Here is a 17,613-nt window from a genome sequence, read left to right on the forward strand (position 1 = left end):
TGATGAAGATGCTTCGTACAACAAAATAATCAGCCGCGACCATTGTCTCCAACAACAGCGAAAAACTCTCCATGTAAAATCGTTTTTCGCCTGCATGCTAGCTCGAACTCTGCGTGTTCTCGGCATTTCAAGGCCGAAGACTTTAGCATCGGCGCAAAGCGCAAAATTCTCAGACGTGGCACCGTGGCTACGGTACCGACGTTTAGTGATCACGAAGTTTACACAGCCTTGCATCTCCCAGAAGTGCCAGACGAACACAAAACAGGCACCAAAAGGTAGCGTCGCAGAAAAGCCACCATCAAGAAAAATTCTCAGAGTGGCTTCTATCCGAACAGCATAATAAAGGTTAGCAGAGCATCGTAATGCAAACCGCTAAAGAAAAAAAAAGTGTCAAAGTAAAATAAAATGGGAACAATAAGTAGGAAAACAAAACAAGCAACTGCTGATTTAAAACTGAAGTGCTTGCTTATACAACAAATTCTGTTGGACGTCGTAACTGGTGTCAGTCACCTCTTTGCCAAGAACAGTTTCTTCTTACGGTCGCATTCACCCATTCTCTGTAACTGCCCTGTATGTTAACACGGAACGCCTCTCACGTGAAACGTAAAGTCTGAACGCGCTTGCGACAATCATAAACGCATGATAACTGGCCCAACACACAAGGTGCTGCTCCCAAGTGTATGTGTACGATGTACGGCACATAGTGCGCGAGTTTCACAGTTTTACATGCCACCTACGCTTCAGAGCACAGCCTATTTCTGAGTATTTAGTTTCAGAACTCTTAGCTCTACATGAACAGAGAACCTGCGACAATACACAAACGTGTACGCACGAAGAATTAACCACATGGACCACTCATATTCCACACAGCTGAGCTACAACAGGCGCTCTTCTGGGTCCCGCAAGTGGCGCCCCTGGCGGGCGCTCCGCGCGTAAATACGGCACTTCCGCTCCTCGAGGCGCGGAGTCCCATAGGCGAACGGGCGAGTGTTATGGTCGTGTATTATAGAGATGGTCGTGGTTACTACATTGTGGAAAATGCCGTTCAGAACCTCTTTACAGTCCCACTGTAAGCCCCCCTCTGTTCAGACTCCAGGCGTTCCTTTTGCAGAGGGGAGACATTTGGTTGATACCACTGATCTCGATTGTAAAAGGCTGGATCGCGGATAGGGAGCGCGAGCGTGAAAAAACCGGCCGCCATCTTACTGTACCCACAACAGTCGCCTCAGCGATCATGGCAACTTCTTGCAATTACGGTCGTACCAACCGTACTGGCAAGGATACAGGGCCTAAATTTATACAGGTGAGTCACTCTTTATCGAGGAATAAATAGGCGTCCATTCTGTATATTTAGTTGACCATTATGAAGTGTTTTTTTTTGCCCAAAACGAGCACTGGATGCAGGTTGCTTGATCGCTCTTCCGACGTTCAATCGAGCACACTTGCATTTTACCCGGCGGCAAATACAGTTTGAGTGCATAATATGCTTGAAAGAACACGTTACACTACACAGGTAGTGTTGTCATCAATATATGTGCGAGCACTCGAGCGCTTTTTTGCATGCATTGCTAGCATGGTACACCGTGTTCTCTGCGGAAGCAAGTGTCACATTCATTTCTTTGAATTACCTTCACGCACAAGCTCGGTATTACGTCATAATGAGACCACGATTGTTACCTTTTTTCATGTATTGGTATTTTTTTGTGCCTTGGTTTGATTTGTGACAAAGAATCCTACGTAACGGTGGTGTGGCGCGACTTGAATAACGCCTTTGTGTCTGAGCTGTATCGTCAGCTTGTTACGATAGTAATAATTTGTAGCGTGTCGTGCTATTTGTAGCAGTTTTTAAGGCAAAGTCGTCTCTCAATACAGGTTTCGTCATGAGGGCTACCCAGTGAATAATCTGTGCAGTGTGATACGGCTGGGTGTACAGGTAAGTATCACGTTCCTCATCCACTGGTTTCTACTTTACAGGAAGGAACAACCTCAGTGCACGCACTGTGGTTAGCCTCTCTCAGTTTTGCATATTTTCTTACATGTTCACATCAGAAACACACCTTACACTTTAGGCTCCTTAACCCAGCAATATAATAATTAGAGATTATAATTCTTTTTAGAAGAGTTCCCCATATTCTTTTTAGAATAGTTTTTAATCTTTTTAATTATTAGAAGATACAGGGATTGTAAACCATGTTTTAAACTGATGTTTTAACATTTGTCCAATGCATTTATAAAACAACATATTCATTTTTAACTGGTTGCACCCAAACCAATGTTCTGATGTATTATTTCCTTTCTTGTTGATGCACCATAAAAATTAGAATAATCATCATCAATGCAGGTTACTTCACAGCTGCCTCGACATACTCAAGAAATGGGTGCAGAACCTGCGTAATGCCCACAAACTTTGACTACCACAGCACCTCCAGAAAGTAAAGGCATATGTGTCACATGGGATTTTTAAACGCGTTCACAGTATATAATACCTAGTATGAACTGTTGTAGATCTAAGCAGCTACTACAGTACACTCTCAGAAATTAAAACTTGTCAGGGAAATGTGATAATTGTTTCAGTTAATAGGCATGCACATATACGCTATAAGAAGAAAATTATTTATTGAGAATGCACTTCTCTGGCTACTCATGTTGTTTACATCTACTGTTGATCACATTCATTTATCACATATTATATTCTTATATATTAATATTATATTATCACATATTCGATCACATTAAATTTAAAATTTAGCATATATGAGAAAATATCAGGAGTGAAGTTGCTATTCATTGCTCATTCCAACCTAAAATTGAGTGCTACAAATTTAGAGAGCGTACCTGACCATTGTCATTCCTAAAATATATATTGCCATTGTAGCAAGGTCACAAAACAATAAATGTAGTCTTTTGCGACCTCCCTGCACGTTTATTGTATCCTGAAACGCATAAGTGCAAGAAATAAATCTTGAACTTGAATAAACTTGATGTTGTATAAACTTGACATAAAATGTTCAATAATATAATGAATGATATAAAATATTGAATAAACTTGAACTCGTATATTCTCTTTACTCATCATCAGTGATCTTCATTACAAAAGCACAACGTGTTAGACGTTTTTGTTTGCGTTTCACAGACTGGGTACACGAGGGCCAAAATGACAAAATCACAGCTGTTTCAAGCTCCAAATAGTCCTGTTGCAAATTTGAAGACCATACGTGGAGCTGCATTTTTTGGAACATGCTCCACATAACAAGCATGACAAAGTCAGCACTGGATAGCAGGACCCTGTCCCCAAGCAGCTTTTCTCACGCTGCAGTTGTATTCAACAAAAGCATGTGAGTGCTGGAGAAGGACATTCAGTTTGGCTCAACCGCGCCTGCAAATAATCAGAACAAATAAAGGAAGAAGCAAACAAACATAGAAGGGCTGTACTTCAAAAAGAGATAAGTCCTGTGTCTCAAGGAGGTGTTACCACTTTCTAAGTAACTTAATTGATTAAGCTTACATCACTACCTGATTAACTGTCCTAACGAGTGTGATCTAATTGCGTGAACTAATTATTTGGGCTGCTTCGGTGTGTCCATATTTGCGAGGCAAAGCACCGCTGTCGTTTACTAAAAGACTCTTTCTAAGGCGATGCTTGATATAAATCATACTAAACGCATACACGGCTAAAACAACGGCTGTGATTCTACAGAATTATATATTTCTGCCATGCGAGTATATCTTTTTCCGGATCGTTCTTTATGGAACAATTTTTGTCCAGAACGCAGTACGGGATATTATATACATAGTTGTTGTTAACCTCAAGTCGTTTCTTATTGAAATATTGGCTGGGAAACGTGCTGTAGTACAATCCCCAGCGCTGCACTGCGGTGACGGTCTAGTTTCGGAATGCAAAACATAACGTAATTAAGAATCGAACGGCAGGACACCTGTGAAACACTGTTTGGATACATCAGTATACTGGCACCTTACAAAATTGTGTGACGACAAACAACGATCAACGCCTGCAGCGCAATAAATACTCACAATCTCTGTTGCCTCCCATTGTTTTCTATGGGCACACACAGCACAATCGTGGTCTCATTATGACGTAATACCGAACTTGTGCGTAAAGGTAATTCAAAGAAATGAATGTGGCACTTGCTTCTGCAGAGAACACCGTGTACCATGCTACCCTGCTGGAAATACTCGGCATGATCTCATTGAATTCTCCCCGCAATTTTAATGAGATTCAATGAGAAATCAGACTGCGAATTCGTTCAACGTGTAAAAGCCGACTATTTCTCATTGACTGAAGTCGAAGTTAAGCAGGGAAGCTGTCTTCGCGAAACCGGGCTCTGCCGTGTTGTGTGGCGAAGACCACGTCACGAAGCAAGGAACCAATTGAACGAAATGGTTTAATGGTCGTCAGTGAGAAACTTTGACTTCCAATTGATTTAATGAGATCCAACATGTTGTGCATTACAGTCTGCACCAATAGAAGGAATGAGGAATTGGGCTAATGTGTACCAATGAGAAACTGCTTTCCAATTGATTTAGTGGGATCCAACATGTTGCATGGCCGCCAATACAATAGGTGAGAAGCCAGTTGCTGAAGGAACGAGCGTAATGGTGACCAATAGTACATCATCACTCTCAAATTAAGTAATAATATAATTAGGAAGAACGCCGTACGTCCGTGTAGAACATGAACTAATTGGAGGAACGCGTCCGATTCAAACAAATGAAACTCCAGAATACGCACCGTATCGACATATATTGCAAGCGAAAATTGAACGACAATCAGACATAGTATAAATTAATTAATGAAGCAAATGAAAATTTATTCCGAACAAATCAACTGAGCAAGCCGTTCGCCGATGTCGCCGCTCGCAGAGGCAGAGTCCGAAGTGGGCGCGTTGTAACACGTTTCCGTGCCGCACCGCATAGTGGCTCGTCCGCGTTGAAAATAGTTCGCTACGTTATTTCAAATGTTCGTGAACATATACTCAAAAGCACATGTGCCGCGGTAAGTTCATACGCACCAATCACTTTAAGCTATTGTTTCTGCATTCTTATAACATTCCAGTGCACGGAAGTCCATGCGTTTCCTCAAACCTTCAACGGATTAGTCAGTCTGTTACGGAATGCCGACGTGTTCGGATGCGCGCCTTGTCCCGCCGTGGTTCACAAGCAGTTGGCGTATTTCGGGCGTCATTTTGAGGATTTTTTTCCCCTTTGTAAGGTATGTAATCGATGTTAGAAACATACCCGTTCTTTCTACACAGGCTCGCATGTTTTTATCCCTGTTCGTAGGCATTACAACCGGTGATGGGAGGAGAGCGAAATGTGCAGTCAGTGTTACCTCCCGCGCTGTGAGCAACGGTATGTAATATATTTGACACCCACTCACACTGACATGCTGCTGTTCTTGTATCTTTTAAAAATTGTGTTTCTCGAAGGTTAGGCTGGTGCGACGCAGCTGGCATAGGCATTTGTCAGCAGGTGGCCAGAACGGAATCTTACCGAAGTTGGATGAGATTAGTTTTCACGCATGAAACGCAAGCTGGACGGGACATCGCGAATCACCTACGAAGCACAGAAGACCATGATGGTTGAGTGCTTCAAGTCCTTCTGTTTTGTTCGTCGACGCTGTACGGACGTTGGGGACACACCACTATGAAGATACTGATTGTGGATTTATTTTGTGTGTGTTGGTGATGGACTGTATGCTTTCAAAACATGTAAGTGCTGAATCGAGTTTTTACTCTTGTTGTTCACTGTCTTGCTAGCGATTTTTAACTGATTGGTGAATATTCACACTTTTGAACATTTGAAATAACTTTCACCTTTATATGTCCCACTTGTAATATTTTAATATCTACTGTATTGTGATGTGTGAAGAAATAAATGTGCACGCAGAAACGGCATCCAGTGTAACTCCTTTCTACAACAAAAACATGCGTTCTGCTCATTCGATGCAGCAGAATCGAATGTTATTACACATTCAAAAGGTGAATCGTCAATGAGAATTTCCACGTGACTTTAATGGGAAAATCTGGGCTACGGCACATTGGCCAATGGTAAACTAGACTGGCCTCCAATGGTTGTGATTAAGCGTGGTTCCACTTCATCCCCATTGACAATTACAGTGATTTCTCTTTGAAACCCATTAAATTCCAGTAGTTTTCAATATGGTATTTGTCCAAAATTGTCGATTCGGAATGGGAAATTTTGGCTCCTTTCAATAGGAATTGTAAATGTGATATCCACTTAAACCGAATGAGATTTCTGGGCTATTTTGAATTGGACTATTTCCAGCAGGGTAGCCAATGCATGCAGAAAAGCGCTCGAGTGTTCGCACATATATTGACGACAACATCACCAGTGTAGTGTACCACGTTCTCCCAAGCATATTATGCACTCAAACTGCTTTTGCCGCCTGGTAAAATGCAAGTGTGTTCGATTGAACCTCGGAAGAATGATCAAGCAACCTGCATCCAGTGCTCGTTTTGGGCAAAAAAACACTTCATAATGGTCAACTAAATATACAGAATGGACGCCTATTTATTCCTCGATAAAGAGTGACTCACCTGTATAAATTTAGGCCCTGTATGCCAGTACGGTTGGTACGACCGTAATTGCAAGAAGTTGCCATGATCGCTGCGGCGACTGTTGTGGGTACAGTAAGATGGCGGCCGGTTTCTTCACGCTCGCGCTCCCTATCCGCGATCCAGCCTTTTACAATCGAGATCAGTGGTATCAACCAAATGTCTCCCCTCTGCAAAAGGAACGCCTGGAGTCTGAACAGAGGGGGGCCTTACAGTGGGACTGTAAAGAGGTTCTGAATGGCATTTTCCACAATGTAGTAACCACGACCATCTCTATCATACACGACCATAACACTCGCCCGTTCGCCTATGGGACTTCCGTCCGCGCCTCGAGGAGCGGAAGTGCCATATTTACGCGCGGAGCGCCCGCTAGGGGCGCTACTTGCGGGACCCAGAAGAGCGCCTGTTGTAGCTCAGCTGTGTGGAATATGAGCGGTCCTTGTGGTTAATTCTTCGTGCGTACACGTTTGTGTATTGTCGCAGGTTCTCTGTTCATGTAGAGCTAAGAGTTCTGAAACTAAATACTCAGAAATAGGCTGTGCTCTGAAGCGTAGGTGGCATGTAAAACTGTGAAACTCGCGCACTATGTGCCGTACATCGTACACATAAACTTGGGAGCAGCACCTTGTGTGTTGGGCCAGTTATCATGCGTTTATGATTGCCGCAAGCGCGTTCAGACTTTACGTTTCACGTGAGAGGCGTTCCGTGTTAACATACAGGGCAGTTACAGAGAATGGGTGAATGCGACCGTAAGAAGAAACTGTTCTTGGCAAAGAGATGACTGACACCTGTTACGATGTCCAACAGAATTCGTTGTATAAGCAAGCACTTCAGTTTTAAATCAGCAGTTGCTTGTTTTGTTTTCCTACTTATTGTTCCCTTTTTATTTTACTTTGACACTTTTTTTCTTCTTTTGCGGTTTGCATTACGATGCTCTGCTAACCTTTATTATGCTGTTCGGATAGAAGCCACTCTGAGAATTTTTCTTGATGGTGGCTTTTCTGCGACGCTATCTTTTGGTGCCTGTTTTGTGTTCGTTTTGCATTCCCGGGAGATGCAAGGCTGTGTAAACTTCGTGATCACTACACGTAGGTACCGTAGCCACGGTGCCACGTCTGAGAATATTGCGCTTTGCGCCGATGCTAAAGTCTTCGGCCTTGAAATGCCGAGAACACGCAGAGTTCGAGCTACCATGCAGGCGAAAAACGATTTTAGATGGAGAGTTTTTCGCTGTTGTTGCAGACAATGGTCGCGGCTGATTACTTTGTTGTGCGAAGCATCTTCATCAAATTTAATGCAAGCCTTTGCTGATTGGCACCAGTGAAGATGCTGTTCTCCTTTGCGAATCTGATTATACGGCCGAACACAAGAATCCTAAGTGATGCAGTCAAAAACTTCTAATAATAAAATTACCGTGATAATCTAACAAATAAATGCTATTTTTCCTTGCTGACTCGTTGTCATGATCATAGTTATTGCTGACATCTTCATCACAGTATTTATGGTACCAGTTAGGGCATTTAAATACTGTATATTGTATATTTAAATACTCCCATGGAAAAGTATTTAAACACCCCTTTCAAGAAAGTATTATATTTAAATAGTTAAAAATTCATTTATGTCCACCCCTGGTCGGAGGCCACGGTTCATTATTCGTTTTTTCGGAGAGAGATGCGTAAAAAGTACACAGCTATATTAGATAAAACTATTTATGGTACACACTGCCATCCATAAAGGGCACCATATATGAAACGAAACAATCGCAATTCCCAATGAAGTTTCCCCTCAAATGACAGCATTTGAGGGGAACTCGTGGAATGAAATACTTGTGTTCGACACTGCTTTCTTCGGTTTGCAAAGCGGGACGATGCCGTACACCATCACGTCTGCACCATGCACAAACCATCACAAACCATGCACTGGAGACAAACACTGTCCACCGCGTGAAAATAGCAAAAACCTAACGCGAATGACGGCAGCAACGGTATCCGCATAGCATGCGTCGTCTGCCGAGGGTCCCGTATTCAGCGCCACAAACGCGCGGCGGCCGCTTGGCGAAACTACATCAGTGGCGCTGGGGCTAGGTGCGACTGTTATGGTCGTGTATTATAGAGATGGTCGTGGGAGTAACGGGAGAGCAAGTGATCTCCTAAAGGTCATGAGAGGGACACACACGGTGTTCCAATATATCATTCCTACAAAAATACCAGGGGGTAGCTTCATAGCGTGTCTCTTGGATAACATAAGTAAGTAAGTAATAAGTAAGTAACGTCATTGCTTTTTGCGAAGTAAACACTGCACGAAGACCCTCGAACATAGCAGTAAGAAGAACCGGCGCGAGTCGATGCCCACAGTAAGCCTTTCATATTTCCCTCTAATCTGCATGCGGTATGCTAGAAAGTAATAACTGTTTGGCAGAATTTGTGATATATCCAAATAAATTGCTACTACAAGTTGTTTGGGTATAACTCAACATTATCTCGAGGTGGAATGCAGAGCGGAAACTTCGCGGCGTTTTTATGCTGTACAGACGCAATTAACGCTTTCCGCCTTTCTGTCTCCCAAGGTTTTTCGAGGAAGCGATAAAACCTTATTTTTTGACGTTTTGGAATCTGTTATGGTAGCCAACGACGCAACAGTACTGTGTTCCCGATTTGTGTTGTGGTTTGCCGTGCGTTGGCAATCTGAAAGGCAGCATATTTAACCACGATACATGCTTGGCTGCATGGATGTGCGGAACTGCTCCCGCTCCCGCTTGGGGGGGGGGGGGGGATATGTTTATTAAGAAAAAAGAAAGAAAAGGTTAGCCAGGCAAAGAGCCGGCTTGCTATTCCGAAAAAAAGGAAAAAAGGGAGAAGGGGAAAACGAAAAAGAAAAGGAAGGAGAAAGAAAAAAACAAAAAGGGGAATCAAAAAAGAAAAGGAAGGAAGAAGAAAAAAGGGGGAATCGAAACAAAGGAAGGAAAGAAAAAAGAAACACGGGGGAATAAAAAAAGGAAGGAAAGAAAAACAAAAAGCAACAAAAAGAAAAGAAAGGGAAAGAAAACAAGAAACAAAACGAAAGGAAAAGGAAATAAAGAAAGAAGAGAATAAACACTAGCACAACGTTACGTGCAGTTCACGAGCCCTGACTGAGCAGAGGTGGGGAAATTACTTTTATTTTGTAATGCATTACCATTACTCATTACTTGCATAACAAACTAATGCATTACATTACTCATTACTTTTTGGATATTAGTAATGCATTAGTAATGTCATTACTTTAACAAAGTAATGGCATTACTGTGGCATTACATTTACGTTTTAGGGTATAAGCCTCAAAGATGCTATGCATAAGTTTTTCCCTTTGCTTTTTTTGCTATAGGTAATAGCCACCCGAGTATCCGCAAATTGGTACCAGTAAATCCCTGCAGAAGCAAGTCTGATAGGCAAAAACTATAGATAAGATTTATTGCAGATGCCTTTTCTAGCATTATGGAGCCGGCGGATGAAGCCCAGCCTACAGAAAAACTGGCAGAAAAACTACCTCTGACAGCACAAGAGAAACTAACACGGTACCATACCAAAACAGTGAATCACTGCAGCAAATGTTACGTGATACCTTCATAGAGGCCATGTTTCTATTTCACTGATTATCCTTTACTCCAAATGCACACAGGAGAAAATCGGTGATATCATCATGTAGACACTTGTGACACACGCCGGCGACTGTTCAACCCTTGCAGAATTCCCCAGGCTACGCCTTTCTGTCAGGGTGTCGAACCGCAAAAAATACGGGTTCGGTTCGGGTTCGGGTTCGCGTTGTTTTGATTTCGTTCCGGTTCAGTTCCGGTTCGGCCAGGCCAGAAATCGAACCGGTTCGCAGCCCCGAACCGGTTCGCGAACCGGTTCAACGCTTCCGTTATATATGTTCCATAAAACTGCTTTTATCAGGAAATGCGTGGCTAATAGCATACTGCTGTTGTCTGCATTGACGTCTCTAGCAGTGAGGTAGCCCTTTAGTGAGAGAAATGAGAAATGGATGAACACTTATTGCAACTAGAGTTCACGCTGTTGAAGCGGTGTAGTCCTGCTACTTTCTGTTCCCAAAATATCTTTTTTCACGCGCACAGTGCCAGCAAGATACACTTAAAGGAAGCCTAATAAGATGGACAGCGTAACATAGACGACAGTACTTGCCGGCACACTGCCTTCGCAGCGTGAATCGATCTGAAACCGTACTGAAGCATGTCGAAAATAAGCCTGCTAGCCTTACTCTGTCCGAGCTCACAGCAGTGTACTTGTTAATCCACAACACAACGGCAATGTGTCACGACGACACAACTGCGCTACCAATAAGCAGAACCACATTTACTTTTCAAAGCACCACCAATCAAACAGGCACCGTTCTGCGTAAGCTCCTTCTCCAGTTCTCGTGTTTCTGACTTGTTTAATTTGTGCTGCTCACGTGTAAAGGGAAATCTTGGGCGCTTATTTGATCACATATTCGTCCTGTAGAGCTATATAACTGGCCTACTCCATTCGTGTTTCATTCGTCCGCGTGGCACCTGGTCTCTGAAGAGTAGACGCCGCACCGCGTGCGTGGGGCGCTAGCCGCGGCACTCACAAGGACAACTGCGCTTCAACATGTTAAAAAGACGCTGAAAGTATACTTACTATACGTCGTCGTCTGACTGCTAGGTGAACATTTCTGAAATTTATGATATAGGCGCGTGATGATGATACCAATGTTTCTTCGTTCGGGGATAGAGAGGAACTCTTATGCTGACTTCTTTTATTTCCGAACCGTTTTGTTGCGAACCGGTTACCGCTATTATTTTTTACGGTTCTGCTCCGGTTCGGGTTCAACAGTGTCATGAAAATTTCGGTTCGGGTTCGGGTTCGGTTCCGGCAAAAATAACGGTTCAGGTACGGCTTTTGGTTCGGGTTCGGGTTCGGTTCGACACCCTGCTTTCTGTTTCCTTGTTGCCCTGTGCTCATTGTTAAAGGCGGGTTGAAGAAAACCTGGATGTTCCCAATCTTCACGTAGCTCAATGAACATTCGACAAAAGTAATGAGTAATGCCACCCTGCATTACTCAGTCGCAATGTAATGCATTACCGTTACTCATTACTTGCTGGCAAAATGTAATTCATTACCATACTCATTACTCAACAGCAATGCATTACCGGTAATGCATTACTTTGTAATGCATTACTCCCCACCTCTGGCCCTGAGACTCGAAGAAAACCGAGGAGAGCTCCAGTGACAGCCCACTCAGAGCTGTTTATAGCTCTGAGCCCACTCGGTTGGTGTGCAAGACGGGGCCAAGAAGAGCGGCCAACGAAAAGTCGTTACAGCCAATCTGGAGTAGACGGCAGCGGAGGGTGTCCCTATGTTGAAGGTGCTGCTGGCAATACAGGAGTTGGTGTGGAATGTCAGCTTCCACTCCACGGGCATTACATTACTCATTACGGCCGATGTCTCAATACGGCCGATAATCCTTTAATCCTCAAGTGTCTCATTATAGCCGAAGATGTCTCATAACGGCCAAAAGTCAAAATGTGCATTGTAACGTGCATTGACATGCAATGTTGCTGCCAGGTATGGATATACATTCCAGAGGATATAAGCCATGCAGTGTGCCCTTAGGGCCCTTATCATATATATTAACATATTGTGTGACAATCAGTATGTTATCATACCACAGCACAATGCAGCATATTGTGCAATGTGTACACCCCAAAGGTAGTGTTGATGTTGCTGTGAAGTAGCAGGCTACTAGGTGGAGTTAGCTGCTCGTGGAGCGCTAGATGAACATCGGCTTTGTTGTGACGTTTTTTTGAGACATCCTACAGTCATTGGCCAAGAAGGAACACCTATCTCAGTCGACGTCAGTTTATTTCCATTCGCTTTACAATGGTACAATTCTTGCTTCTGGAATGAGTAGACCTGCAATAAGCAAAGAGCAACCGTGAATAGGATAGAATATTAAAAACAAACAGGCATTTGACTCTACATGACTGGTTTTAATGTGCACAATCTGCATACATGTTGATATGTGTCTGTTATTTCATACAAGGCTAACATAAACCTTCATCTAGACAAAAAAAAAGTGACTTCCAGGTAAACACAATGCATAACCATGAGATAAATTTAGTTGCATTAGTTCATTCACTTAATGGAAACATGTGAATATGAAACAGTGATACATTACAATTCATAAAATGATGCATGCATGACTTTCCTTTTCTCCTCTCTTCTTATAAAAGTAGTGCACGAATTAACTCTCGTGCACTACTATACACAATTTTTCACTTCACAACAGAACCGTATGATACAATTGGTAATCTTAACAGCTCAATTCAGCCAAGACTCCCTCGGCAGCAACATCCTGTTAGCCACGTTGTTTTTTTCGGAATCCTTCGCGTACCCACATAACATGACTGAAATGGAAAATAGCTATAAATAACAATGTACTTAAATGACTTCCTCTTGAAATATTTATTGTAATCATATATGCTTTTGCGCTTAGTACAGTGCAAAAGCCTGCGCAACATTTGCAGATGTTCGCGGTAAGCAATTCGAGGAGATCAAGTATGCCGACTTGTGCTTTTATTTTTGAACAAATATGACGACAAATTTTAACAAATGAAATATGGCTCACAATGATAAATGCTGCTGTACGGTGCGGCATTATCGGTGTCTTAACTTCGAATGAATTTGTTGTTCCTAAACGCGCAACGAACCACAAACGGTGCAAATCTACTAACACATACCCACCTACATCTATTACAGACACTTCGGCTGTTTTGATTCAGTCAAATTACTCGTATGAGAATGCAACTATGTGTGGATAACACACTACTAAGCCAGACAGTCTACGAAAGCATAACTCACCAGAATTCTTTGTTCTCGGTCTTGGTCAACACAGCGCTCGCGATATACGTTGGGACTATGACGATTCATTCAACTCAATTTTCACCGGAACAATACGCGCTGCTCGAAAGACAACGACGGAAAATAAAGTGCTGCTTAAGTCCGCTAATTTGCACGTTACAGCACTACAAATCGATAGATAATATTATTGCGTCGTAAACTACAACTGATCGCTAACACTCAGATGGATGGAAAAAGCAAGAAATCACCATCTCACGATATTGCATTATGAACGTACCCACAACGTAACGTACGCGCAACAAAAGAAGAGGAAAAAAAAAAACCCCGCCGAAATATGTAGTAACTTGAGCATAGTGGGGCCGATCATCTGGGACGCACGAGGACAGAAATATCACTCTAAATCAAGCAAATGCACTTACCTGACCGTTGAAGCTTCGGCCAAAGCCTCGTGTCATCCTTCCATCCGAAATTCATTGCAAAAAATTTAAACTCGGAGAAAGCGTCTCTGAGTTGCACCGCCGTACTACGTGCGTCGTGCCAACAGGCAGCCGAAAGAGAAGGCAAGCAGTGGCGCGCAAGGTCACGTGCGCTAAGATGGCGGCGCCCAGATAATTCTGCTGTAAACGGTCTATACGTGAATACATGGTGTCATGTCATGGCTGTCATGTCTCACGATGCCGGGGAAGTAGTTGCATGGGGAAGTGTGCATGGTTCTAGACTTTTAATTTTTGATCGCGTAATCGAAATATCGGCACCTCTCGCACTATGGCTTGCATGTGACCAAGCAAGTGCTGTTCCCGTACTAGCGCTTCCTACAAACGACAAAACGAAACATGTGGGAATGTATATTTTTGGTTACTCATATATAACAAGAAAATGTATAGTTTTCAGGTTGCTGCCACTACTCCATGTGCCCGAAATTGTCTTGCGTGTATGATTAGACTAACGACGTCGCCCACCACGGCGGAAGTGTTTTGCGTAGACGCGTTTCAGCATGAAGCCTGCAGGTAACATCTGATGCGTACCCTTCGGATATTCTGAATTTACATATTGTAGCTTAGAGGAATTTCGAATGCCCAGAGTGACACACACTTATAACATTATGACATCAGTGCAGTGGCATAAGCTCTAATGTAGTACCCCACGAAAATGAACAAGGGGCAGTGGTTTATCCAGAATCCCAAGCACGAGAGGGGTGTTGGAAAAAATTGTGGGGGGAGGTCATCATTATAGTTACGTCATTACAGCTTAACATATCATTACAGACGTATCTGAAGCTGAAATCGCAAGGGCACCCCCTGTACGGGGTGCACAGGCAAAAAAGTTAGCGGGGTGTAGGGGGGTCTGGATAAAGCACTGACGAGGGGGACTCCTCCACCCCATGTCAAACCTCATAAAACACCTCCTGAAATATTTTCCTGGCTATGCAGCTGCACTGCATCATTATGACGTAATTGTCATTGTTGTCCATAATCCTTGAATATGTTTTGAATATATGGGAAAAAGTCTGCTTGACAGCATATGTCTTATGGCCATCATCAAACAAGAGCATATGTCATTTTGTTCAGTGCCTTATGTACTTTTTTTAAATTTCAGGTGGACGTAAATTGTAGAAGGCAGCTAGTGGGGGAGAAGATCATGGTCATAGGTCATATGGCTCCTGGAGCTCCCAGTGGGCTCCCTTGTGGAGTACTTTTCAGAACACACACACACACAGTTTGCTCACAGAACCAACGAGTAGGATGTTGCTCGAATACTGAGAGAAAATGGCGTAACAAATACAAATATCGTGTGACACATATGACAATAAAAACATTTTTCACGAGGGATGCATGAAACACTGTCGCAATATTGTATGCATGAACCATTGTGTGTGACACAAGCCGTGGGGGCACACCGCCTCGGACACATTTTGGGAAGCATAAAACACAGTATATACACAGCTAATATGGTGGATGCTTCTTTTTGCTTTTTGGCCGTTATGAGACATCTTCGGCCGTAATGAGACTACCTTCGGCCGTATTGAGACTTTGGCCGTAACGAGACACTTGGGGATTAAAGGATTTTCGGCCGTAATGAGACTTCAGCCGTAATGAGATGTTACCTTACAGTTTGGTGAATTTAGCCGACTCATCTTGAAGAGAAGTGAGGGTGTACGGGCAACATTGAGTCGTAGGCGGTGGAGAAGGGATTCTTCTTTACGGCTGGGGGGCAAGTGATGACGAACTCCATCAATGGGTCGATAGACCGTAGGAATGAGTTGTAACTCGTAGTTTTGGCACGGAACTGCGGAGTACATGTGGCACACCGACGGCGTATGTATAGACGGCATGTGGAGGCTGTCAGCGGCAGAGGTGCCAGGGCCGAAGAGTCATCAGACCCAGCGCGTCTCGCTGCTGCGTCTGCTCGGGTATTTCCATACACGCCTACGTGGCCAGGGACCCATTGAAACGTGATGTTGTAACCAGTGGCGAAGAGTTAATTGAACAGCGTCATGGTATGCAGATCGCTTATTATGCTGGGGCGAGATGACGACAACATATCTAGTGATGCCTTGCTGTCGGTAAGAATGACCCACGTTCCGTGCCAGGATTCGGTAATATGCTCCAGGGGTGCCAGGATACCAAACAGTTCGGCTTCTGTCGAGCACACTGTATAGGGGAGTTTGAAACAGTGCCCCAGGTCTTCATCCGGAACGTAGAAAGCCGCGCTCGAACTATCTTGGGGTTACTGAGCCATCGGTGTATATATGGCGACTTGGTCGGTGTGTTGAGGCGAGGTGCTCCAGTGTTATTTACAACCGAGAATTCGGTGAGAAATCGGGCGCCATGATCTCTGTTTGATATATCACCAGGGAAGTTTCGGGTGAAACAAAAGGCATATGAAACAAGCCGCTGCTGTGACACGGGGACGAGAAGCAAGAATATTTATATTTCCGCCTGGAACTAGGGTAGTGAATGCCCGAGGTATTCAAACACTTGCCCGAGCTCCACGAAAGCTTGTCTTTGACTCCTGCAGGAGGTGATCATAAATAGAGGAGAAATAGGTTGTCACAAATAGCTGTCTTTGCTGATATTATTATTTACTTTTGCGACAGTTTACAGAGAACGACAAGTTAAAGGACCACAAGAATTTCAGGTAGATATCGGGTTTTATCTGAATTCTTGAAAACTTGTTCGGGACGGAACTATCGTGAAAAATTGGGTCTAACCAGAAAACGAAGTACCCTAAGCACTCGTTGTTATTGTTGTTGCTTACTGTACTTCATGAATTCTTCACAATCAATATTTTTAGAACAAGCATATAATAATAAGTAATAATATATCCTTAATATGTAAATTACAAGGAAGAAATTATAAAAAATTGGTCGCTAATACCGCCAACAAGCCGTTCCCTGTCCGAATGACAATCCGTCACTTCAGTCGAAACGATTTCCATCACTCGATACTTCTCCTGGTACTTCGAGAGCTTCTGGATCGAAAATGCTATCATCAAAGACATGTGGGGTCAATTCAAGATACCGAGCCTCGAATCAAGAACATGGTAGAAGACTGACACAACGGCCTACTGAGTCGAACCGACAGGGGCACCCCAGTTTGGCAGAGTGGTTGCAGTGGCTTCGAACCTCGCAGCATGTCACTCAGAGTCAGATGCATGCTCTGGGGCTTGATCCCCTCGCCATAGGAAGACCGCAGCAGACTTGTACGTATCTTGAGTACGTACTGAAAATACAGTATTTTAAATACTTTTCCGGTATTTTGGTGCTCTACTCAATACTTTCTGCGACAAGTATTTTTAATGTATTTAAAATACTTTTTTCGGTATTTGCTACTCAGTACTCAAAATAATTTCCTTCCTCGTCAAGCCATATCCAGCACGCTGCCCGCCGTGCCGAGATTTTCAGCTCACTGGAATTTAACCCGCTTTTTCTTCTTTTTCTTTTTTTCGGGAATTCGCGAATCTGTCATTTATCCTCTTGTACAATAGGCTGGTCCCAAGCCTGGCCTTGCTTGTCAATAACCAACTTCGTCAGAAAACCGTTCCTATTCATATTGCCAGGTGAATCACCAGGGGATTAGGTACAAGATAATCCCGGCATTTATTTCCTTGGTCATCAAAGCAATAAACACGTACCAGAT

At 43.3% G+C, this 17,613-nt stretch overlaps 1 protein-coding gene and 1 long non-coding RNA gene across 3 annotated transcripts in view; one reads left to right on the forward strand and one right to left on the reverse strand.

The window, feature by feature from the left end:
- LOC135372343 (uncharacterized) overlaps positions 1–14,007 on the reverse strand; it is a 68,897-nt gene extending 54,890 nt beyond the window's left edge. The window contains exon 1 of the mRNA XM_064605975.1: positions 13,894–14,007. The gene's annotated coding sequence lies outside the window, so the exon portion shown is untranslated. The remainder of the gene's footprint in view (positions 1–13,893) is intronic.
- Positions 5,142–5,561, forward strand: LOC135372353 (uncharacterized). Of its 2 annotated transcripts, none has more exons than XR_010415965.1 (3): positions 5,142–5,230; positions 5,302–5,370; positions 5,448–5,561. It is a non-coding gene; the product is annotated as an uncharacterized LOC135372353 (long non-coding RNA). The 2 variants fall into 2 exon arrangements; XR_010415964.1 differs by having other exon boundaries at positions 5,453–5,561.
- Positions 14,008–17,613: the final 3,606 nt, after the last annotated feature.

This window comes from Ornithodoros turicata, unplaced genomic scaffold, assembly GCF_037126465.1.
Source record: "Ornithodoros turicata isolate Travis unplaced genomic scaffold, ASM3712646v1 Chromosome14, whole genome shotgun sequence".
NCBI lineage: Eukaryota > Metazoa > Arthropoda > Arachnida > Ixodida > Argasidae > Ornithodoros > Ornithodoros turicata.